The sequence below is a fragment of the Dermochelys coriacea genome, chromosome 1 (assembly GCF_009764565.3).
Source record: "Dermochelys coriacea isolate rDerCor1 chromosome 1, rDerCor1.pri.v4, whole genome shotgun sequence".
Lineage (NCBI taxonomy): Eukaryota > Metazoa > Chordata > Testudines > Dermochelyidae > Dermochelys > Dermochelys coriacea.
In genome coordinates, this window is record NC_050068.2 from 182,035,034 (window position 1) to 182,060,022 (window position 24,989).

The window sequence follows — 24,989 nt, forward strand, 5'->3', positions numbered from 1 at the left end:
AGGTCTCCCCCACTGGATATAGAGGTTGGAGGTAGTTGGTTTCTTCTGCGTGGTTGTGGAAGGTTATGGATAGGGAAGGAGTGGGACTCTACTTTCCTTCCCACTACTGGCTCTTGCAACTCAGTTTAGGTGGTCAGCATTGGTGAAGAGAAAGGTGGGCTGTGGCTGTGCATATCAGCATCTTTGTCTCTGCCTCCTTTCCCCAGTCTTATATGATTCTGAAGCAATTGAGATGAGTGGATTGAGTAAATGGTGCATGTCACAGGGTCTAGTTTCCCCCATGATCCTGCTGCAGAAATGGGTCCCAGCTATTTGTTCCTTTCAACACTTATTTGCTCACTATTCACTGGTATACATTGCTTCGCACTGTTTTCAGGGTTATTTTTTTATGTGACAAAGGGCTGGAAACTACAACTGGGCAGGATTTGTTTCTGTTTAAAACCATGGACAAAATACTTATGGATTAAGAAATTACCATATCTCTCCTAAAAGAACCTTTATGAGACCCGAGTTTACTACAAACATGGGATTGCCTTCTGTTTAATCTTGCACATAAAGATGGTTTCATTTTGAAAGAGTTACTGTGTCCCTCAAGACCTAGTTGAAAAAGTACTCTGATCATTAAAAATCCTAGATCACCTGAGGTATGTTATTTGAAATTCAAGAACTACAACTGATATTTGCACAACCTCTTTAACCCCTCTCTGGAACAATCCAAAAGGTAAAATATGCAGTAAAAATATCATTATTATATGATGAAAATCTATAAAGTAAATAATATCCAAGTTGACTTATTTGCAACAAGATACTCAGTTCTTGTGATTCTTTCATATTATCTATTTCTAACGTACATACATCATAGAGCATTAGAATACATTTATATTACAATGGGCAATAATAGCCAAATAACATTTTGTTTTCAGTTTGACTTTTTTTCGGACTGCCAGAGAACTGAAAAATTAATTATTCACACAGCTCTAATCTTAACACAGCATTGCAGTGCAATGATACCTTTCAACTCCTGGAAGTATTTCTAAACATTTTCAGTGTCCTGTAAATTGTGCTTACTTGAAGGTTCCCAGTTTCCTTAGGCACTTTTCAAAATCCCTCCTGAGGTTATTCAGTTAACATGGGGCTAAGTGACAACCTGGAAGTCCTATGCCTGGATCTGCAGATAACACACTTATTACAGAATGCCACCTGAAAGGTATTTTACAGGTTCTACTCCTTTTAATAATCTTGGACTGTCAAGATTAATACATTATTTATTTATTTATTTTCTGGGAAAGGGTGGTGTGACAGGGTTGGGCTGGATGGCTACAGGAGAGTAATAGAAGAAGATATATTAGCCCCAGGTTAAGTGGGTCCCTTTTCCCTGGGTAGATAACAGGGAAAGTTCCAGAACAATCAGGAACCTTCTGGAGACAATTAAGACAGACAGGCTGATTAGAACACCTGGAGCCAATCAAGAAGCTGCTAGAATCAATTAAGGCAGGCTAATCAGGGCACCTGGGTTTAAAAAGGAGCTCACTTCAATTTGTGGTGCACGTGTAAGGAGCTGGGAGCAAGAGTGGCTAGGAGCTGAGAGTGAGAATGCATACTGTTGGAGGCCTTAGGGGTACAAGCATTATCAGACATCAGGAGGAAGGTCCTATGGTGAGGATAAAGAAGGTGTTGGGAGAAAGCCATGGGGAAATAGCCCAGGGAGTTGTAGCTGTCACACAGCTGTTCCAGGAGGCACTCTAGACAGCTGCATTCCACAGGGCCCTGGGCTGGAACCCAGAGTAGAGGGCGGGCCCGGGTTCCCCCCACGCTTCCCAACTCCTTGTAAGACACAGGAGGAGTTGACCTGGACTGTGGGTTCATGAAAACGGCCAAACTGAGGGCTGCTGTGAAGCTCCAAGGCGAGCAAATCCACCAATAAGTGCAAGACCCACCAAGGTAGAGGAGGAACTTTGTCACAGTGGGAACAGGGAAAAAAGGTTCAGAGGCTCAATTGCCAGTTGTTTTCCTCTTCAAGGATGTGCCACTAAATAAATGTGTTTTTTTCTGAGTAACATCTGTTCATGTATTATATTGGAGTATGGTCTGATTTTGCCCTCTGCTGTCTAAACTTACAGCTATAAAACTTCACTGGAATTGCTCTTTAGAGCAGGGACTTGCTGTTTTGGTTGCCAATCAACACTAGTTGTATTGCTTGCCAATCAATACTAATTTAATGAGCTGGGTGGTGATAGAATACAGAATCAGACACAACAGAATTGAAACTAACAAGTTCAGTATCTTGTGGGGAACTTCGGTTTCTATGGCAAAGAAATTCAGATTGAGGGCAAAGCAAAGTCTCAGCCACTTTTATTAACACAATCAATAATGACAAAGAAGCTCCAAACCACAGAAACAAATAGCAGTAATATGGTATTAGGGATATCTTTGATATTATTCCTTGCATATGCTAATACACTTACATACTCATACCCTTTCCAGGAGATCTGGTGATCAGAGACAAAAGACCAGCTCTCTCCTTGGCAAGTCAAATGAGTCTGATGGTCCAAACTGCAGTGCCTGAAGGTCGGTGATAGATGATGACAATGAAGAGCTGAAGGGGCAATGGTGGAAAGCTCGCTTACCCTATACGGTGGTCTGGCCTATTATAGGGCCTGGAGACGGTCATGAATATTTATTCAGATGCCCAGCCTCCAATGTCCATATCTAACTTCCTCACCCTAATAATATTGGGGTGCATGTATCCTATAGTTTGATATATTAAAACCTTTAACTTATTACAATATACATCAAATATTGCTAAAGCAAGTTCATGGTTAAACATCTGCCAACAATTTTATCCTAAAATATTCAAGCCTAGTATCAGTTCAATATTCCTGTGGTTGCCTGGTATTATATACTGACTCCCCTCATAAGATAGGCCTATGACCCTTAGCATAGATAAAATGGCCTATGCTTCACTTATGCTAACCTGTGTAAGCCAGTTTCTTACAGGAACGGGCCTGTAGGTTCCTTGTGTAACACTAAGTAAAATAAAATGCTTAGGTATCTCTATGGTCAACAGTAACCTTGCAAGAAACAAGTATAATAGGAAAGGACATTTGTACTAATTTGTAACAGTGACTAATACTAAGACACTGTTGAGTTCAGAATAATACTGAACTATGGTTAGCAAAATGTAATTTAGATATTTTTCTGGTGCAGATGTACAGGAAGGCTCAAAACAAGACTGATTTACACAGGAAATATGAGTTTGAAAGCCATTTAAGGAGCTGTAAATGTCAAGCAGGAATTGCATAGGTATTCCAAGGTGGAATTATTTTTTTTCTTGGTCAGCGTTTCAGAAAAATTATGATTTGTCAGTCATCTTGGTTTGAACTGTGCAATCTTTGACTTTTTTTTGTAAGAGAAAAACTTGGACCCTCCCAGTATTGTGTGTGTGAAACTGGTATCCTACTTAGATCATTCAGAAAGCTGTCATGGGAATCTGCTCATGCAATGGACACATCTACTGAGTAGCTTTCAGTGTACCAGAAGTATGATCATTGAGATAAGTATGATCTGAAAAGGTCAAACAATGATTTAGGACAGGGGATAGCTGATGGCAATGTCAACAAAGCATCAGAGAAATATTTCAATGAAAAATAGAAATGCTAATTTGTTTCACTCTTTCATAGCCTGAAAAAAACAATGGAGACTTCCACCATACCACTTTGCTGTGCATCTTTTCTCATTATCATCTCTCTTTCACCTTTCAGAGAACAACATACTTTACATAATGCACATTCCAAATCTATACTTATTTTTCAAGAAATCAGCCAAAATGTTTGAATTAAGATAGTTGTGGCAGGAAATGATAAATTATCACAGGCAAATGGCAGTTTGAGCATGGAAAGCCTGATGGGATCAATTCTGGAGCTTTCAAGTGTCTAATTCCCTTCTCTCCCCTCTGTAGTGACTTTCTATTTTTAATAGAAGATCTATGTCTGTGGATGCATCGTCATTGACTTCAATAGGCACAGAATCAGTTTCCAAGTGAGAAGGCTTTCAAGGAATATGCATATTATAACAGTAGGACAACAGTACTCAGTACAGAAGAGCAGAAAGGGCACATTTTTAATGAAGAGCTTAAGGGATTCCCCTCTATGGATTTTGACATATAAAGTTAACAATGATGCACTGGGGGGAGCTTTTTCTATATGCAAATGTGAGTTGTGTGAAATCTCCATAATAAAAAAATGGGGAATTGGTGCGTAATTGAGCATTTTGTTGTACAGATAAGATAGTAATGAATTGAATAACTCTTTATCAAGTGAAAAAAATCTTTTAGAACAAGGTGGATGATCCATTCCACATTCATAAACTCAGTTACAGCATGTTAGAGTTTGGATTAAGTCTCTCTACATTTAACCCATACATTTCATATTAACCTTTTTATATTAAAATTATTACCTGCTCTCCATGAGCCCTATTATGTTAAAATACCTTTAGCTTCTTCTTTTGCAAAACTAAGTGGATTTGTTATTTCACAGAACTGCTATGATACCCTGGGTTTTACTTAAAAAGACAATACAAGTATAAAAGTAAACTCAGTAGGGAATACTGACTATTTTATTCCAAAATCAAATGAGGTAAACTGTTGAGAGTAAACATGAAAGACTAGACACATACAGTTAGCTATTTATCTCTGCCCATACTCATTACTGACATGAGAGAAATCTACTGCAAAACTATTCTAAAAGCACCATTAAAAAGGAGAGCAAAGAGTGACCAATACAATGGATGCCAAATAATACTCTTAGCTTCTATGATGCAAGGAAATATAAAATGTAGCACAATTGGATGGTTGTATGACTGTAAATTACCATTTTTGATAACCACTATGCTATGTGATGTCAGGGATTTCACATCTTTGAGTGTGGTTCCTGGCCCTTTTAAACTCCTCCTGGCTGTAGAAACTTGGGGAAAAATCTTGGTCCTGTTGAACATACTGGGAGCTAGTACCCTCCAAGACCTTATCCACTCAGTTCCCAAGAACTCAGCTTGACTATGAACTCATTACTGAGGTTTCTTTAGTTGCATATAGTGAAACTTCATGTGAGTTGATTCGGCTCAAGTGTTGATTGTGGGCACAAGGCATACCACACATCAAGTTACACGGCAAACTTCTTCCTTTATATACATTTTCACATTACATGGCATTTACTGTACATTGTATTACATGTTTTGGGACTGGCCTGGTGACTTTGTAGGCACCAATCCCTGTAAAGCACACACTGGCCATGCATGATTTACTCTTTACCTCATCTTACATTCTAGGCTTATCTTATCCATTGTTATCTTGTCCATTGCAAATGGGTGTTCCCCCTTATTTTAGCTGATACAGACATTCTGTTTCCACCCTGCTGATCTATTTACCTCCCTAATTCTGTCTCCCAAAAAATGAGGCCTCAGTCATATCCAATTACTCGTGTCAAGCCAGACCTACACACCATCTCTAAGCATTTTATGTGATTATATTATTTGTCTTAAATGCAGCTACTGCCAACAAAACTAAGCTAACGCTAGGCCATACTGCTTCACTGGATCTTCCAGATAAAGACCTTTGGACAGTGCTAGCACTGTATTGCTAGCCAACTGGAAGAGAAGGAAATATGAGAACATACTAACCTTCCACTGATGTATGAAACCAGAAGATGCAATTTGGTTTCATTACTTTTTTGAAAATTATGATCCTTTTTTCAAAAAAACAAAATTATAAGTCACCTAATGTAAGTGGGAAGGCAATTTTTTCTATATTTTTTGTCTTTTTGACTCCACAGGAATTCATGAAATTTTTCTAAGGTCAAAAATGCCAGCATAGGAAAAAGTTCAAATGATTTTAATTCCTAGGTGCAAGTAGATATGGAAAATGTTAATAGGAAAAGACTGGCTGAGTATACTTCTTAAAAGTAAGCAAATCCCCAGTACAGTAGTAGAAAGATGGTATTATCTACATCAAATTAAACTGTACAGCAAAGGAAGAGCTCCAGCCACAGATGTATAAACACAAAAACCTTACGTATCAGGGGGTAGCCGTGTTAGTCTGTATCCACAAAAACAACAAGGAGTCCGGTGGCACCTTAAAGACTAACAGATTTATTTGGGCATAAGCTTTCGTGGGTAAAAAACCACTTCTTCAGATGCATACAAAAACCTGGCATTTCAATTAGGGATTTGTCACTGACATTGAAACTATAATTGCTGTTTGGCTGTCCTTGCCAGTGATCATTCCTTATTGAGAATCTGAATTTTGTATTTTATCACTATGGATAAAATGGGCTATCCCTATGGATTCCTTGTGATGTAATTTAGTGTAAGTATTGGCCAGACTTCAGCCTGGCCGTAACCACATAATCGTGAAGAAGTGTGGAAAAAGGACATTGGATGACAACTCCTTACCTTGGCAATAAACAAAGGCTGAGTATTTCCCTTGAGCATGATGAATGAGGAATATTTACTAAAACAATAGGGATTTACTAAATGTTGTATTCCTATCAGTCTGTCTGAGATGCTTCTTTTTAATGGAGCCATGAACAAATTAGAAAGCAAAATGCAGCATAACTCACTGCTGATACAGCAAATTGATCGTTATTTAAATATACTTTTTAAATATGAATAAGATTTTAAAGCCTGTCAAAGATGGCACAGAAAGATAAAAATAAAGAACTGTCAGGACAAAAATGATTTTTGTCCTCTGATTTAATTTGCATGTCAGTCAAAAATCTGTCAATGCATATGCAATAAGGGGCATGAGTTAAGATACTAAAAGAATAGGAAAAGTAACAAGTAGAACTAAAGACTGAGAAGAGGAAAGTGACAGTTGTGATGATTAAGACTTCTTCCCCATGTATAGTATGTATTCAGCTATAACAGTACAGCCAAAGATGGTGAAGTAGTGATGACAGAACTGCCAATTATAGCTGAGTGAAGTGTAAACAGAGATACAAAGTCTGCCAAGCAGAACTGTATCCAGGTGGCAGGGCTTTTCTGTTGACCCACCCATCAGCAAGAGTCAGAACCTTCAGTACAGCTGCTAAAATTCTGATGGCTTATTGTAGCAGATGTGGCTCCTTAACTCTATCCAGGCTATCAGAGGGTGGGTTTGTCTATCAGAGAAGATGGGACTTGAACAGATGAGGTCCTAAAGGGAAACCCAAGAGACAACCAAGCTCAGTCTGAGATATAAATTGTGTTATTGATTTGTGAGTTACCATTAAATTTAAACCCTGGGAAAGACGCAAGTTTCGACTCCAATTCAAGGAGGTGTGTGTCATTTATTGAGGACAGGGTAGAGATTCACTGTGTTCATAAGGAGCCTGAAAGTTTGGCCTTAAAGCACATTTCTGTTCTGAAAATACACTCTGTAAAAATACCATTGTGATATTCACTGTTGGTCTCTCAAAAATCTTCAGAGAAAATGTGCTCTTTTTACAATAAATCTCTGCTCCCCAATTGCTTCTAATTTCCATTCGTGTGAACTCTATCAGGGATCTGAAAATAAAATTGGATTCTCTCTTTCTCACACATCACTCCTAGTAATAATGGTTCAACGGGCCAATTTAGACGCCCCAGTGACACCTATGCAACTCATTGCATTTGTTGGAATTACACGGTGAAACTGATTGTTTTAGAGCATATTTACACAGTGATGTTACATCAGTGTAGCCTTTTCTCTCTAAATGAGAAATTTAACTGTAGTAAACAGAATGTGTCCACACCACTTAGTTATGGTACTTCCATTGTTAATCATTTATACACGTAGCTCTGCATTAGTTTGAATCAATCAATTAGCATTCTGAGCAAGTATTCCATAGTGCACTGTTCCTCCTCTATGCTTTGTTTTTTCATGCTGTACATACACCTTGGGATGCATATTTAAAACCACAGGAATTCTGGGACTTGGGGTCAAACGAACAAATTCCCATAATTGCTCTACTGCATCCATTCATTTTGCCAGCACCATTTTCAAACAGGTGTCAGGCAGCACTTGATTACAACAGGTTTCAGAGTAGCAGCCGTGTTAGTCTGTATTCGCAAAAAGAAAAGGAGTACTTGTGGCACCCTTAGTCTCTAAGGTGCCACAAGTACTCCTTTTCTTTTTGCGAATACAGACTAACATGGCTGCTACTCTGAAACCTGTCATTATGCAAGGCACTGAATTTAGCCGTATAGAGTGGAAATCTGTCAACTTCATGAAAAAACTTGTACAGATACAGACAGACATCATCTTCCTCTCCAAATGCAAACAGATGGACATCATACCGAAAGAACTGAAGTTAAAAAAAATTATAAATTTGTTCGTCTCTAAGGTGCCACAAGTACTCCTTTTCTTTTTGATTACAACAGTCATTAATACAAACAGAACAATGCATATGTATTTTGAGTCACACAGGTAGAAGGATTTGTTTCTGCATTTCCACAGGCCTGTTGATGTGGCAGCTATATAGCTAACAAAGGAGAAAGAGCAAGAGGATGAAATTAGTTACTTCTGCAGAAAATGTACTTGGAGCACCTTTACTTGATAGAGGGCTGCTTCTGGGGTTGGCCAACTATCAGGAAGTGGTGGGACATGCTAGTGATGAAGAACTGGATGAGATGACCAGCAGTGGTGGCAGAACTTCAGTGTGTGGAAGGCTTTCCTTGAAATCTGTGCAGAGCTCATCTCAGAGCTGCAGAAGCAGAACACATGAGAGATTCCCTCAGCATAGAAAACAGTATTATGTGAGGGATCACAAGCCTTGAATGCAGGCCTATGGGTCCCCAGGCCATGAACACCACCTAAGCCACTAGAGAAGGGAACCAGCAAAGTCCTAACTCGCTGAGGACTCCACACCTGAAGCTCCTATTTGGAGGAAATATCCAGCACCCCCAGTTAGGTGAAGAGTTCTATATAAATCAGGAAGTTGCCTGAGAAGAATAATCTCTGGTCGACTGCTACTATGGACCCTTTCTGCTTACTTGACTCCTGAGCCCTATATTCCTGCCTGCTTCTGGTTCCTGTCCTCCTTATCCCAGACCCCCATCTATTCCCAGTTCCTGCTTTTCTGCCTTAATTTAGGTCCCCTGTTCCAACACCTTATCCCTGCTGCTGTCTCCAGCTCTGACCTTTGGGTTGATACCTGAAGCTGACTCTGTCTCCGTCCACTAGCCCTGACCACCCATGCCCTGGTCACTGAATGTGGCCATCATCATCTGGAAGCTCACCACTCCCTGATTGCTACCAACCACTTTGTTGTTGGAAGAGCAACTGCTGGGGTTGTAGTCAGAGACTGGAAGTGCTGTAGAGAGTAGGATGCTGTGGAGGATCACCCAGTTTAGCAATGCACAAGAGATTATGGATGGCTTCACACCAATAGGGCCGCCAAACTATATTGTGACTATTGATGGGATCCACATCCCTATTCTATGTGCCCCAGATCAGGCCAAAGACTTTATCAACAGAAAGTGGTATTCCTGGTTGATCACCATGGCAGATTCACCATTACTAATGTGGGGTAGTCGGGAAATGTCCATGATGCAAGGATATTTAGACACTTTGCTGAAATGAAAAAGGAAACTTTTGCTCCTCAGAACACCGTGGACATTAATTAAGTTAACAAATTTATTTGAGCTTTTGTGAGCTACAGCTCATTTCATTGGATGTTAGTCTCTAAGGTGCCACAAGTACTCCTTTTCTTTTTAGGAATACAGACTAACACGGCTGCTACTCTGAAACCTGTCATTAATGAAGTTAAGATTACTCTTTTCACTCCGCTTCTTCAATAAAAATTAAAAAAACAAACAAACAAGGAACACAGTGCAAATGTAAGAAAGTATCAGTATCAGTGCATGGTGCACTAAAGAGGGCTTAAACTCCTTCATGTGATCAGCTCAAAGGAGTTCTTTTCCATCTCCTGTGGGGTTGAATGTAATGGGTAGAGCCTGTAATCAGATTGATTAAAATGATGGTCCTTTTTATTGTATAGTGGTCTGTTGGGTTGCAACGTTGTACCTTTGTATCAAAATGTCCAAAATCATAGCTGTTTGCCTATGCCTTGCCTTCATTGTGTCTCTCCAGGGCTATATATTCCATTTTGATCACTGGAGAATATTCCAGAAAAACCTTCCATCCATAACTCCATGGCCCTCTATTGTAATGAATTGCATATTTCATGAAACAGATTGTTCCTAGATTTACTTCTTAGTTCGGAGAACCTTTCAGTGTGTGACAACACCTTTCTTTGTGCAGCTATAGGTGCTAAAGATATCACAAAAAACCCCACAATTACTTATTGTCCCATTCTTCCCTAACCCTAATCCTTGACAAGAATGATAAAATATTTATTTCCCACAATTTTGGACTGTCATTCCCATCTTCTTTTCCTATTTTGTGTTGCTCTTCAAGATAGTAAGATGTTTTCCAACTTTGTTTTTCACATTTTTAGGCCCCCAGTAATTATTATTTCTTTCTTTTTTGGTGGGGACAGAGATAGGTAGGAGGGGGATTTTATAGGTGCCTAACTTTTTTTTTAAGAGAGAGAGAGAGAGAGAGAGAGAGAGAGAGAGCACCACATGATTAGGACACTAACCTAGGATTTGGGAGACCACCTGGCTTCAGTTCCCTGATGAACCACAGACATTCTGTATGACCTTTGGGCAGAGTTGTGGTGGTGCTCTCTTCCACAGTTGTGTCAAATGGCTCTCTAAATGGAGTTCTTAGGTATTGTTCACATCTGCAAAGTCATATAGATGTTCTTCTCACTGATAATTCTCCTCCTGGTTGGATGCCATGGCATTCATAGGATTCCAGGGAGCAGTTGCTGATTTATTTATTGGGTGTTTATCATGTTCTTTGCTGTACTATGCACCACAGCAACTTTGGGTTCAGTGTGGCATTGCTTTTTATAAGTGCAGTACAGTTAGCCATAAGATGTGCAGATAGTGTGAGCATAGCAAGAAGACCTATTATGGTTCCTTGTCTTTGGGTAACTCATCTGAAGCTTCTTCACTTTTAGTTATCACTGGGACACACTCTGGGAGAGCAAATTAAGGTGGGGGGGCCTCCCACATTCCAGTGATTCTTATACAGATGGGACTGGACAGACAGCTCTCCAAAGAAGGAAGACTAGTCCAGAAGCTGCATAGGAGTCTCTGAGGAAGTCTGGGGAGGTATGGTTTCTATAATAGGTATGTGACTCACTGCTGCCTGTTGTCAAAAAGGGGCATTCCTGGATACCCACCAGCATTTAAACAGGACAATACATCCAGTCAGTGTGACCTCTCCAACCACACACTACTTGTCACCTATTAACCCATACTGGAATCCATATGGGGTATCAAACAACTACAGCCCATTCTCAATGGCGACCCCATCCTGAAACAAATCTTTCCTGAAGCCTCTCTTCTGCCATTCAAACAACCCCCCCAACCTCTCCCAAGCTCATCATCAGAAGCAAGCTACCCACAGACCAGGACAAACCAACTCAAAATGGCACCAAACCCTGCCTGAACAACAGATGCAAAACCTGCAGACATATCTCCACAATGATTAACACCCCCCACAACACACCCTTTCAACATCTATGGCTCCTACACATACCTATAACAACATGTAGTGTATCTCATCCAGGGCACTAAATGCCCCAGTAACAACTATGTGGATAAAACCAGACAATCACTACTCTTTCAGATGGACTCACACAGGAAAAGGATAAAAGACAAAACTATCACTGGTGGGTGAACACTTTTCAAAAAGCAATCACTCGATATCTGACCTATCAGTCCTTATCCTCAAAGGAAACCTGCACAAACACTTTCAAAAGACGAGCCTGGGAGCTTAAATTCATAACTTTGCTAAAAACTAAAAATCATGATCTTCATAAAGACACTGGATGTATGGGTTTTACAACAATCTGTAACCCACTTATTCCACTTTTTGTCCTGTGCCTTGAACAGTCGCTTAGACTATTTGCTAACTACTTATGCCAAACTATCTGTTTGACCTTGTATTTGGCTTTGACACTCTGAATACCTTTCCCAGTCCTGAGGAAGAGCTTTATGTAGCTTGACAGCTTGTCTCTCTCACCAATAGAACTTGATCCAATAAAAAGATATTAACTCACTCACCTGGTCTCTCTAACTCTGGTGGAACAATAGGAAGAGTCTGAAAAAAAGGCTGGTGCTAAGCAAGTAGGAGGAGTCAGGAAGGAGAGAGGAAAGGCAAATTCTCTGAAGTAGTTTAGACCTGAGATTTGATGCTTAAATAGGTTACTACCCTTTCCTGCTACTGGGGAGTCTGCTATGTTTTTTCTTTTGACTCTTTGTTTCAAATTCTTTTGTAAGACTCACTCATCTCATAAACTCTCTTCATGATAATTCATGAACTTGGGTCCACATTTGTATATAGGCATATAAATTGTGTATTTGGGTACTCAAGTGTTAATTGGGACATTTAGGCTCTTGGCATCCTATTAAGGAGTTTACATTTTAAATTTGGACTCCATAGGACCCAGTATTGCACAAGTTACAGAAGCAAATAATTGTAGTCAATGTATAAGAAGGCAATGAAAGCATAGTGGGATGGTTCACAGGATGTTATGACGTGCTTCTGCCTGTTTATTTTCCCAAGAAACACAGCAGCACAGCAGAAAGTTAAGTTAATGTGACATCATCAAGTTAATTGTGAATTTAAATGAACAAGAATCAGAAAATGACAAATTATGGTTCCCAAAGCAACTGACTTTCACATATAAATGGACATTTATTTTAGAGCTGAGTGAACAGTGCAAACATTTTCCCATGAATATTGTCTCAAATTTTTAAACAAGTTTGCTACAGTCTTTTGTGAGTGTCCCTTCTCTGTTTGCTTCCTAAGCCAAATCCTGAGTCAGGTAAAGTCAATGGGAGTTTTGTCACTGACTCCAATGGGAGCAGGATTTGACCTGCTATGAACACTAATGCATTTAAATGTTACTGGCATAGCCATTTTTGTATAATCTTGAATGGCAAATTTGAGTCAGTTACTATCTTCTCATTGATATTCCCTGAACAGGAAAACACAACATTTACCACATATATTAGTGGTTTCAGATTATTCACTCAGTACTAGTACACAAAATAAATTACAAAATATGGTATATGCACGAGGAGAATCACACCTTTGAATTCTAGCACTTTTGTGAATAGAAATTTTCTTACTGTTCTGTATTCAACTTCTTAACCTTAATATTGCAATAATGTATTTCTTGTAGTGAAACAACAGAAGTGCAAGTTTTTCAAATGTATCTGATAGGAACATAAATTCTGTTGAAAATTAGCAAATTAGATAATGAACATGAACAACATTTAGGCCCCATATAATACAAACACATTATATGTACATGAGTAACTTTAAGTACATGAATACAGAAAGAGAATATGATTACTAATGTGCATAAAGTTATTCATGTGCTTAAGTATCTGCAAGAAGAGGGCACTAGATATTCAGATGCTTGGAGTTTTGGGGGGAAGATTGCGGGCAGACTTGGAAGGAGACTGTTTCAGACCAGAGTGTTTTGGGGCAATAATGCTTGTTCAAAAGAAACTTGGTTTCAAAGTCTTTTGACCAAGAATAAAGAAAAACACTTCAAATACACATTGTTTACATTTAAAACATTACACTGTGTTGCCTAAAGATGCTTCTGATTACATCACCTTGCACTGAGCAAGTAACATTGCACAATATTGTGTAATCTCACAAAACTCAAGTCCCAGTGAAATAAAGCAACAGGCTTCAAGTTAAGAGCATTTATAGCTACACATCCCAGATTCCTATATTATAATGTGTGCAAGTCTCCCTGAATTAATCTACAATATTTAGAACATATCTGGGGATCTGTCAGTTAACTCTTTCCCATGTTCATAAATCTTTTCCAAGACACTTCCTACCTCCAAACCATTAGCTAAAATGTTGCTCTGACAATAGATAAGCGTGTTGACAGATTTAATATTTTCCTCACAGAGTAATGTAACATATCATTTACAAGGGAGTTCTATGCAGATGGCAGTTGTAACGATCATACATTACCATTCCAGCACCCAATAAAACAGACTGTCCAAGAAATATATATTTCATTTTAAATCTAAATACAATGAAATCAATATAGGACAATTTCAAAATCAAAATGAGTGTTAATGAAAGTTCATATATTACAGTTACAGATTTTAATTAAGTGAACAAATAATCTCTCTCTCAGCATCCCAACATTCTGCATTGATTTTATACTGGTTAATATTATTCCAGGCAGGCATGTTTTCCATAAAAGCTTGTATATACTGTACTTTCAGATCCAATGTAACCTCTGACTATATATTAACTGTAGCCTTACTTGTATTACCCTCTGTTACGCTTACAATCTCTGTACTTGAATTATGTATATATTTAACAAGGAAAAGGTCCTATTGAAAATGACTTTTCATCTTGGTATCCACCGACAGATTTCAGTTAGAGGTTACAGTGTTGGCTGCCATAAATATAGCAGTATATAAAAAAAAATAAAAAAATATTTTTTTATATAAAGCTCTTCATACCAAAGTAAAACTGGTTGTTTTAGAGCATATCTACACAATGATGTTACATCAGTGTAACCTTTTCTCTCTAAATGAGGAATTTAACTGTAGTAAACAGAAAGTGTCCATACCACTTAGTTATGGTACTTCTATTGTTAATCATTTAAACACATAGCTCTGCAAGGGTCACAGATCACTGAAAACTATATAACACCACTGAAACACAGTCACCAGTTGGGGTGGAGGGATCAGCCAGTGGGTACTCTGGACAGCCATGAGTGGAAGGGAAATAATAAAGAAAGATGCTGGAAAAGACCTTTTTTGGGGAGTGCCAAATGAGCTTTAGTGTTCACGCTGAGCAGACAGGACCTTAATTCTTAAGGTCTCATTTGAAAGATCCACACATAATCAAACTGCATGGCAGCTAATTTGTCTGTTTTGAAAGAATGAAAGGCAAAATTTTTATTGTGAGGCTTTCACCTTGTGATTCCAGGAAGTTAAATATCTCACCATATCCAATACAAGGTTTAAACCAAGAGGATAGTCTATCTGGAATTAGGTGCTATCTGGGATCAACCAATATTTTTTATATAATTGATAAGCAGAAATGGCAACTATAGAACAAGTTCTTTTCTCATTTACTTGAATACACACTGTCTTGGGTCTATAAATTGATTGTAGTGCTAACAACACTTGTGCATATTACTCACCATGCTCCACATGGAGCACATTTACCCTACAAAGTGTAATGATGTTTCATATTAAATCAACATCTTGACAACTGTTTCTAGAGTTTACATCGGGAATATTTTTTCCTGACCCCAATTGTTTCGAAGGCCTTTTGTACACTGGCAAGTTTCTGCGCAGTAAAGCAGCTTTCTGCGTTGTAACTCCCAAGGTATACACACTGCCAAGCCACTTAGTGCGCAGAAACTGTGCAGTTGCAGTGCTGTAAAAACCCACCACAAGAGGTGTACAGCTTTCTGTGCTGGGGGTACAGCACCTCAGTGCCAGTGTAGACACTCTGGTCAATTACAGTGCTGTGATTGGCCTCCCAGGAGGTGTCTCACAATGCCTGTTCTTGCCTCTCTGGTCATCAGTTTGAACTCTATTGCCCTGCCCTCTTTCCAGCGCATCTTTCCAGGTGACCATGCCTGCTCCACACACCAGGCGATCCCCCACGTGGAGCTTCTGGACCTCATCGATATTTGGGGAGAGGAGGCTGTCCAGTCCCAGGTGTGCTCCAGATGTAGGAATTATGATACCTATGGACAGATTTCACAATGCATGACAGAAAGGAGCCAGGACTGGGACACACTGCAGTGCAGGGTCAAAGTGAAGGATCTGCAGAATGCCTACCACAAGGCTCAGGAGGCAAACCACTGCTCCGTTGCTGTGCCCATGAGCTGCTGGTTCTACAAAGAGCTGGACACAATACTCGGCAGTGACCCCACCTCCACCGCAAAGTCCACTGTAGATAATTTGGTGGCTTGTGTGCCAGTCGAGAGTGCACCGAACCAGGAGGAAATCTTGGACGAGGATGTGGAGGGGCACCCAGAGGCAGAGGATGACTCGGAGGCCAGAGATCCATGCAGCCAGGAGCTCTTCTCTACCTTGAGGAGGCTAGCCAGTCACAGCTCTTGGATCTTGGCGAAGAGCAAACAGGAGAGGAGGGCCCTGGTAAGTGGCTTTGATTTTGGGAAATGCTGAATCGAGTTATTAGAGGCAGGAGGGTTTCAGAAAGCAGGGTTGTGTCTATATGATGCACATACCACCACATGCCTAGTCTGAGTGGTGGAATAGGCTGTTGATTGACTCTCTCACTTCATGGGAATCTGCCTCAGATCTCCAGGAAACTCTCATGGAGATACTGGGCAATCCGCTGCCACAGGTTCTTTGGTAGAGCTGCTTTCTTTCTTGCCCCATTAAGGGTAACTTTCCCGCACCACTTGCCATCACAGGAGGTTGGGGGAACCATTGCTGCACTCAGGCGAGCTGCATAAGGGCCAGGGTAGAAACTGTAGTCTTAGAGAAGACGCTCCCTTGATTACCCGCTCACCCTCACCAGCGAGATATCTTCCATAATGAACACATCCTGTGGAAGATGTGGGGACAAGAATGATTATAAGCCCCCCCCCCTCCAAACAGTACTGGCTCTCCCCAAGATGCAGGTGTCCAGTATAGTCCTGGAACACTGATTTTCCGTGCCCCTGCGATTACTCACCATTTGCGGGGGGTCTTGTGGCTCATGTGTGCTTGCCTATGGTTAGTCATTTAGTGACAGGTATGTGAATAGTGGCTGTGTTTTAAATCACTTAATCAGTGGTCTGTGTATTGCCAACAATACTGCTTCTGTAAAATGTTGTATTTTGGCTTCACAGATATGGCCTTGGGAGCCCAGTCTCCCTCTTGTTATCGCTTGCTGAATGGCTGCGCAGAATTAGAAAGTGGCCACAAAGAACTAAAGAGGACTTTCTACATGAGGTCATGATGCACTCCATGGCCAAAAAGCCAAGAATTGAAGGAGTGATGGGACAGTGAGAAGAGGGACCTAAAGGAGAATGCAGCATGCGAAAACTAAGCCATGGAGTGGCTCTTAAACTTTATGGAGCACCAAGTGGACACTCTAGGTGCTACTAGCACTGCAAACAGAGCAGCTCTGTGCCCGCCCTCCCCAGCAGCCACTGCCACAAAACTCGTTCCCATGTGCCCCCCAGACACTCTCAACACACTCTTATCAACCTCCTGGCTCCAGTTTGCACCTGTGGCATTCCACCATCCAGCAGTGTGGACTCCCACTGCATACTGCACTCAACACCTCTCCCCTGCAGTTTACCCCGATGAAGTACAGTGCCCGCTGCACTGTACTTGAAAGGAGAAGGCTGGACATACACAAATCTTTTACTGTCCCGGGACCTCCCTTCCCCCATTCCTCTCAGTGCTGATGTGTTTTGTTTGTCAATCTCCTCCAGTCGTTTTTTTAATAAAAGAATTGTGTTGGTTTGAAAGCAATCTTTATTCTATTAATCAAAAGCCAACAAAGCCCTGCAAAGCAACAAGCAATTTTCTTAAACCTTCATAGTGCATCATCTACACTCATCACAATCACATTCTAGCATTACAAACACTGCACTCCCAAGCACATCAAACATATTTGTGGCTTTCAGCTTCAAATTGCTTCCTCAAGGCATTCCTGATCATTATGGCCCCAGGCTGCATCCCTTTAACAGCCCTGGTCTCTGGCTGTTCAAATTCAACCTCCAGGCATTGAGCCTCAGCAGTCTAGCCCTGAAGGAAGCTTTCACCATTCCCTTCACAAATACTGTGGAGCGTACAGCACGTGGCTATAAACATAGGAATATTATCATCAGCCATGTCCAGTCTCCCATATAGGCAGTGCCAGCGGGCCTTTAAATGATCAAAAGCACACTCAGCAGTCATTCTTCTCTTGCTCAACCTGCTGTTGAACCACTCCTTGCTACTGTCAAGGTGCCCCATGTATGGCATTAAGGTACAGGCAGCATCTCCCAGGATCACAAAGGGCATTTCAACTTCGCCTATGGCGATCTTCTGGTCTGCGAAGAAAGTCCCTGCTTGCAGCTTCCGGAACAGGCCAGTGTTCCAAAAGATGCATGCGTCATGTACCTTTCCGGATCAGCCTGCGTTCATGTCCGTGAAACACCCATGGCGAGCCACAAGCCCTTGGAGAACCAGAGAGAAATATCCCTTGCGATTAATGTACTCGGTGGCTAGGTGGTCTGGTGCCAGAATTGGAATATGCGTGCCATGTCTTGCCCCTCCGCAGTTAGGGAAGCCCATTTGTGCAAAGCCATCCACAATGTCACACACGTTGCCCAGAGTCACGGTCTTTTGGAGCAGGATGCGATTAATGGCCCTGCACACTTCCGTCAACCCAAGTCCAACGGTCGACTTTCCCATTCCAAACTGGTTAGCGACCGTGTGGTAGCAGTCTGGAGTAACCAGCTTCTACAGTGCAATTGCCATACGCTTCTCCAATAGCAGAGCAGCTCTCATTCTCGTGTCCTTGTGCCACAGGGCTGGGGCGAGCTCACCCTGTCCCAGGAAAGTGGCTTTCCTCATGTAAAAGTTCTGCAGCTGCTGCTCCTCATCCCAGACATGCATTACAATGTGATCCCACCACTCAGTGCTTGTTTCCCGGGTCCAAGAGCAGCATTACATTGTGATCAGCACCTCCGTGAATGCCACAAGCAATCTTGTGTCATAGCCATTACGTGTGGTGAGATAAATGTCAAACTGCTCTTTCCTTTGTAGTTTAAGGAATAAGTCCACTGCCACTTGTGACTTGTTGGTCAGAGTGAGTGGCATACTGGTCAACAGTTTGGGATCCATTCCTGCACACTGAAGAGGCAGAGCACACAGTACACAAACTGTTGAAAGATGGCACCAAATGCAGATGGAAGCAAAGGGATTGCTGGGATGCAAAGCAATGCATCACCGGGCATTGGGTCAGGTCCCAGGACGCCCTGCGACTCCTCCACGTTCCCACAACTCTTAGCGGCAGAAGAGGAAGAGGTGCTCTGTAGGATAGCTGCTCAGAGTGCACCGCTCCGAATACTGCTGCAAGTGCTGCAAGTGTGAACACGCTATTGTGAGGCAGCTGACAGTGTGAACGCACAACAGTGGTTTCCCTTCAGCACCCTCTGAGCAGCGCTGTAACTGCTGGCACTGTAACTCTGCCAGTGTAGACCTACCCTAAGATAATCAATCAGCAACAACAGGAAACTTTCTCACCAGAATTTCGAAGACCCAGTTTGTCTTTTTTCTTTATTACATGCAGCAAGGTACATTTGTTTTGTTTTCATGTACTAGGTGGGGGGACTAACATTCATTTTCTTCTCACTCCCGGCAGCATCACTGGTTTTATATGCAGAACAATGTTCCTTTGTTCAGTATGAACCAAAGACCACTGTTTTGATAAGGACTCTTAGGAACCAGGAGTGGCAACATGGATGTTGTGCTGTGATTTAAACACTTAAATTTATTGTGCCAGATCTTCAGCAGATGTAAATCAGCATAGCTTCATTAACTAATTTACACTATTTGAGGATCTGGCCAATGACTTAGAAACATGTATTGTTTCAATAAAAATCTCCTTAGTTTTACATGGTCCATTGTGTTGTTCATTAAAACAAAAAATATCTCCTTTGAGACTGGCAGAGTAACTGTTAACTTTTTCCAGCATGGGAAAACTAGTTACTGAGAATGCTCATAAGGAAAAAAACCAACAGAGCTGGATGAAAATGGAAAAAAAATAGTATTGCAGAAAAAACAAAATTAAATTTTGAAGTTTTATTTGGGAAGAGTTCAAAATAGACCTTTCATTTTTTCTCCAACATTTCATTTTAATTGGATCTTTAATCATAAACCTTATTGAAAATATTATTGAAATGGCTATTGCATTGTGTTATATTGAAACTTGGGTTTTCAATAAAGAAAAGCTTTTCATTTACCAAACCCTTCATTTTTGGTAAACAAAAAAAATTCTGTCACCATTTTGATAATACTTTCACAAACATGTTTTTGATAAAAAGATTTTGATAAGTTTTTTTGTGAAAAATAAGATTTCTACAATACTGAAATTTTCATTTCATTTTTTTCATTGATTATTTCTCCCCAAAAAAGTATCATCCAACTCTATCATCAATCATGCCTGATTATAAGAAACCACTGCTTAGTCCAGCAAAAGAAATTACTAGTGAATTTTCTGTTAAGAAAACATACTGAGTTATCCAACCTATTCTGTATCTCTATGTATCTTTGCACCAACTTTATCAAATCAGGTATGTAAGTTTGGCACCCAAACCTACATGTGAGTACTGAAATAATTTTCTATATCTAGGCACTGTGATTATGTATTGGCCATCTAATGTTGGTCTGAGCACCTAAATGCAAAACTGGGCACTCAAACGGACACACTAAAGTCGAAATTGAGTCAACTACATAAAGTAATGCCAAATCACAATGAGGACTTATTAAAGCAAACTTTAAAAAATTGACATCAAATTTGTATTTTGGCCAAAAATCTTTCTTTTCCTAGGGAAGTAATGTCTATAGAACCTTTCAGTGAAGAATGATGAGTAAGGAATATTAAAATACCCATTGAGTCCAAGTACAGTTGTCTCTGTGAAAGGACTGTGTGATGATCAGGGCCTAAAGCAGACTTTGACAACAAAGTTTAGATACATACAACACAGATTGATGTTCTAAAGTACTAGCTGTGCAGTTAGTTTTTATAATTACCTGTTTTGGGTATTATCATTTGAGAAACATTATGAAATAGTGAAATTTACAAATAGATTTGACAGTGAGAGGGAAGTTGATTCCTACGCAAAGACCAGAAAAGTCACCAGTTCAAGGATTTGGGACATTCCATTTTGTTGTGATCTGAGAATATATCCTGCACTTTACTGAAAATTGTTACAGGCCTTTCCACTATTATCCCCAACTTTTGTTAATCTTGACCACATTCTTGTTGCTGAAAAAGCACACAGTTCTCGTAGAGTACCTCTTTCCAGCCAATGAAATAAGCTCCAATCATTGTTTTGAAGACATTCATGATCCAGATACCATTTCTCTGTAGTGTATAACATTCTTAAACAAAGGATGCATGACATAGATATGAGCCAGAATTCATGTGTGCCACACAGTATATCATTCATTCAGATGTTCTAGAGCAGCCCAATGTCCCTTGAAGACATTGCTTAGATAAGGGACACTGCAGAAAGTTCAACAGCAGTTAAAGCGCTGGTTCTGGAGCAGGAGTGGATGGGAGGTATGAAGCAGCTGCAAAGTGATAATTCAAGAGGTACATGCACTGAAACAGAAACAGAAACAGCTGTCAATAGGGAAAATGTTTGCCTGGTCATTTGGATGGCAATTCCATAGCATGTGTGCGCTTGTGTGCTGTGTGAATGCAGACAAAACCTATTTGTGACATTCAGTGTTACCTACCTTAATCACTTGTTAGGAGGAAGACCTCAGGGGCTCTGGAAAACATTAATTCAACAATCACTTAAAACAAACAATACTTTCAATTTCTTTTTAAAAAGCACATTGGCAAATACTGCTCTTTTTAAAATAGAAGACTCTATAAAACTGTGGTTTCCCTTTTAAAAACAAACCCTGGCAAAGCCTCTATGATCCTACATGATTATACAAATAGAAAAAAAAACAACAGAAATGTGTGGGAAGACAAGGTTTCCAAGAAATATCCCTTTTGAAATTAAGGAAATATTTGGAAAACTACAACATTTTTCATTTTAGAAACTGCACATAAAAAAACCCTGATGTGCAAACAAAAAAACAACCACCACCAAACAATAAACAAATATACTTTGGGAGGCAGAACAAATCCCTGTAAAGAGAAGTTTGTTTGATGACACAACCTGTCATCTTTTCTGGGTGAAAAGGAGGGCGATGAGATTATAGGTCCAAGGAGAATGTGATTTGGAAATGGCAATCCTGCTTCTTTCTTGCCCCAGCTCACTTTGCTCCATCCACAGAAGACTCAACAAAGCATGGATAATACCTACTTTCTTGTTAGGAAATTCACCTTTGCATCTTTGCAACGAAAGGCTGGAAATTTTACCATATCAAACGTCTACTTCATCTGAGGAGGAGGAGGAGAGGCCTGTCCTCTTCATCTTTGCTCACTTCTATAACCATCCATAAGTGATCAGGAAGGAATTCCAAGTTTAAGGGGCAGCAAAGCAAAAAAACTGGGAATATTAGTGTGGGAGAGAGATACAAAGGAAACCAGAAGAAGGAAAGCATAATGTAGTAGGAATATAGGAGGAAATTTCTTGTCAAGTGACTCCTCCTCATTGAGGATTAACCATACTCAAGTTTTCAGAGGTTTTGCTTAACAATTTTTGGGTTCTCTGAAAGCAAAAAAAAATCTTTAAATTATGTAATGGACTTAAACATCCACTAATTCAAGTACACCCAAGTGAATTGTTATTAAAATTTCCCTGTAAAAGCAGAACACTCACACGGACTGAAACCAAATACTGAAGGGTCCAAAGGGAAACATTTTCAGAAACTTACACATAAGTGAAAATTAGGAGCTATAATATAAACTGAGTTACAACTTTAACTACAGCATTCACTACTGGGAACAAAATACAGTACATTGTAACATCTCTATCTTAATATTATTGCAGTTACTGAAAGTGCATATTTTGTTTTTCCAGTTTATGCTGTTTCTGTGTAACTAGTCAGAGAGCAAACAAATATCTACATGCTGTATGTCAATGGTTTAATTTGTTACAGCTGTAAAACACACCTCATTAGTAGCATGAATACATCCATAATGAAAACATTAGCTATCATTCAGGGATTTGAATACAGTGCTTTAAAAATGCTTTACCTGATAGTTCAAATTTAGCAGCAGAGGCAAATAAGTCAATTAATAAGGTGAAGGACATTTTAAAGATAGTGAAAATGCTAAATTGGTGAGAGCGTGGCAATGTGAGAATCAAATAAAACATTTTGAGGAAATGGTGGAAAGATTTAGTAAGAGCTTTCAGAAACAAAAAGAACCAATTTTTGCAGATTAGGTGTAATCAGTTTAATCTAGGATGGGGAACACTGCTATAGTGAGGGTTTCATTTTGCAGTAGAGCAAGGAGCTGGGATTGTTAAGAGCTAGACTTGAAGATAAATGAAATACTAGTAACTTGTGGACCATAATAAATTCCCTCAGCCTGCAAACACACCACTACCTCTAAATGTGCAGAGAACACTGTAATTTAGCTGGTTGACCTATCTGTCTGACAGTTTTCTAAAATTACTTATCACTGTAGTAGACTAGGATCCCAACACACAACTAATGAAGGAAAAGGAGCACACTGGGCTTATCAAATACAGTTAAAACAAATGCTCCCCTGCATGTGTGATGATCACACTACACAATTACTGGCAAAAATTAAAACATACATACTGCAGTTCCTGGTTTAAACTGGTAATATGTTTCCTGTTTGGCACAATTCAGGATTTAGTGCAGTCAGATCAGAAAGTGGTTTGAATATTATAAAAGCACTATTATAAAAGGCTATTGATTTTCCCATAGGACCATACATATGGATAGAGAATATAAAATAAGATTCTGTCCCTGCCCAGAAGCATTTCCAAACCAAAGCTCAGATCCTGCAATACTTTTTCACATGAATAGTCCTCTAGGGTCAAATCTTTAAATCCTTATTCATGCAAAACTCTTCCCGATGTCAGTGGAGACTTTGCCTGAGTAAGGATGAATGATTTCAAGATTTGGCTCAATGACTGCCCACATAGTGAGAATTACAACACATTTGATGAATGAAAACTGTAGGTGCAGCCTCCAAGTAGTCTTCATCAGGTTCAGTGGGGCAAGATGAGAGATGTGACACAAGAAAGGGGTGTGTTTTGTTTAGCCACGCATGCTATGTGAATAAACAGGTATATAGGAATTCAAATTTACAGATGTATATACTCACTCATACACATGTTGTAGTTCTCATCCTTCATCCTTACTCAGTCAACATCTCCACTGATGTCAACAATGAGTTCATTTCATTAAAAGCCCAATTCCCATCCATTACACTGCAACCTTTGGCTTTACTACACTAGCAAATGTCTTAGCCTCAGGGAAGCAACTTGTTAGGCAGGAGAAAATAGTCCAATCTTGGAATCACAGGTAAAGCTCATTCATTAATGAGGTATTCCTAAGGTTGACTCATCTGACACTAGTGCGGGCTTCATTAGCCAACACTTTTTTCCCTAACTGCCACAGTTAAATCCCAGAATAGAGTCCTACTGCCTAGTCCAAGTGGATTTCTAATTTACTCAGATGGCTGATCTTATTCAGTTGCCCTTGTCCAGGACTCACTGTTTCCTAACCGTTTTTTCCTGTCGGAGATTATAGTGAGCTTTCTTTGCAGCCTGATAGCAAGAATGAAATATAGATTCATAGATTCATAGATACTAAGGTCAGAAGGGACCACTCTGATCATCTAGTCTGACCTCCTGCACAGCGCAGGCCACAGAATGTCACCCACCACTCCTATGAAAAACCTCACCCATGTCTGAGCTATTGAAGTCCTCAAATCATGGTTCAAAACTTCAAGGAGCAGAGAAGCCTCCCTCCAGTCAACCATGCCCCATGCTACAGAGGAATATGTCCATTAATATTTCAGGATTCTTTCTGGGACAGTCTCACCTTCTTCCCCAAGGGAACTTTTTCTCTTTCAAAGACCCTTTGAGCTCATCCACAGAGAAATTTTTCTTACTAAGCAATAAGCTGGTTAAAAGCCCAGTTGGACAAATATAGAGTTCACGTTAATCATTGGTTAATAACTGGTGAGTGTTAAATGTGCCCAATTCCTGGTTATACCCTAATAT

General features: G+C 40.0%; 1 long non-coding RNA gene across 1 annotated transcript in view; it reads right to left on the minus strand.

Moving 5' to 3' along the window:
- The window catches only part of LOC122457731, a 44,706-nt gene extending 22,987 nt beyond the window's left edge, over positions 1-21,719 (minus strand). The window contains exon 1 of the long non-coding RNA XR_006277406.1: positions 21,565-21,719. This is a non-coding gene — a long non-coding RNA (uncharacterized LOC122457731). The remainder of the gene's footprint in view (positions 1-21,564) is intronic.
- Between the last annotated feature and the right edge of the window lie 3,270 nt (positions 21,720-24,989).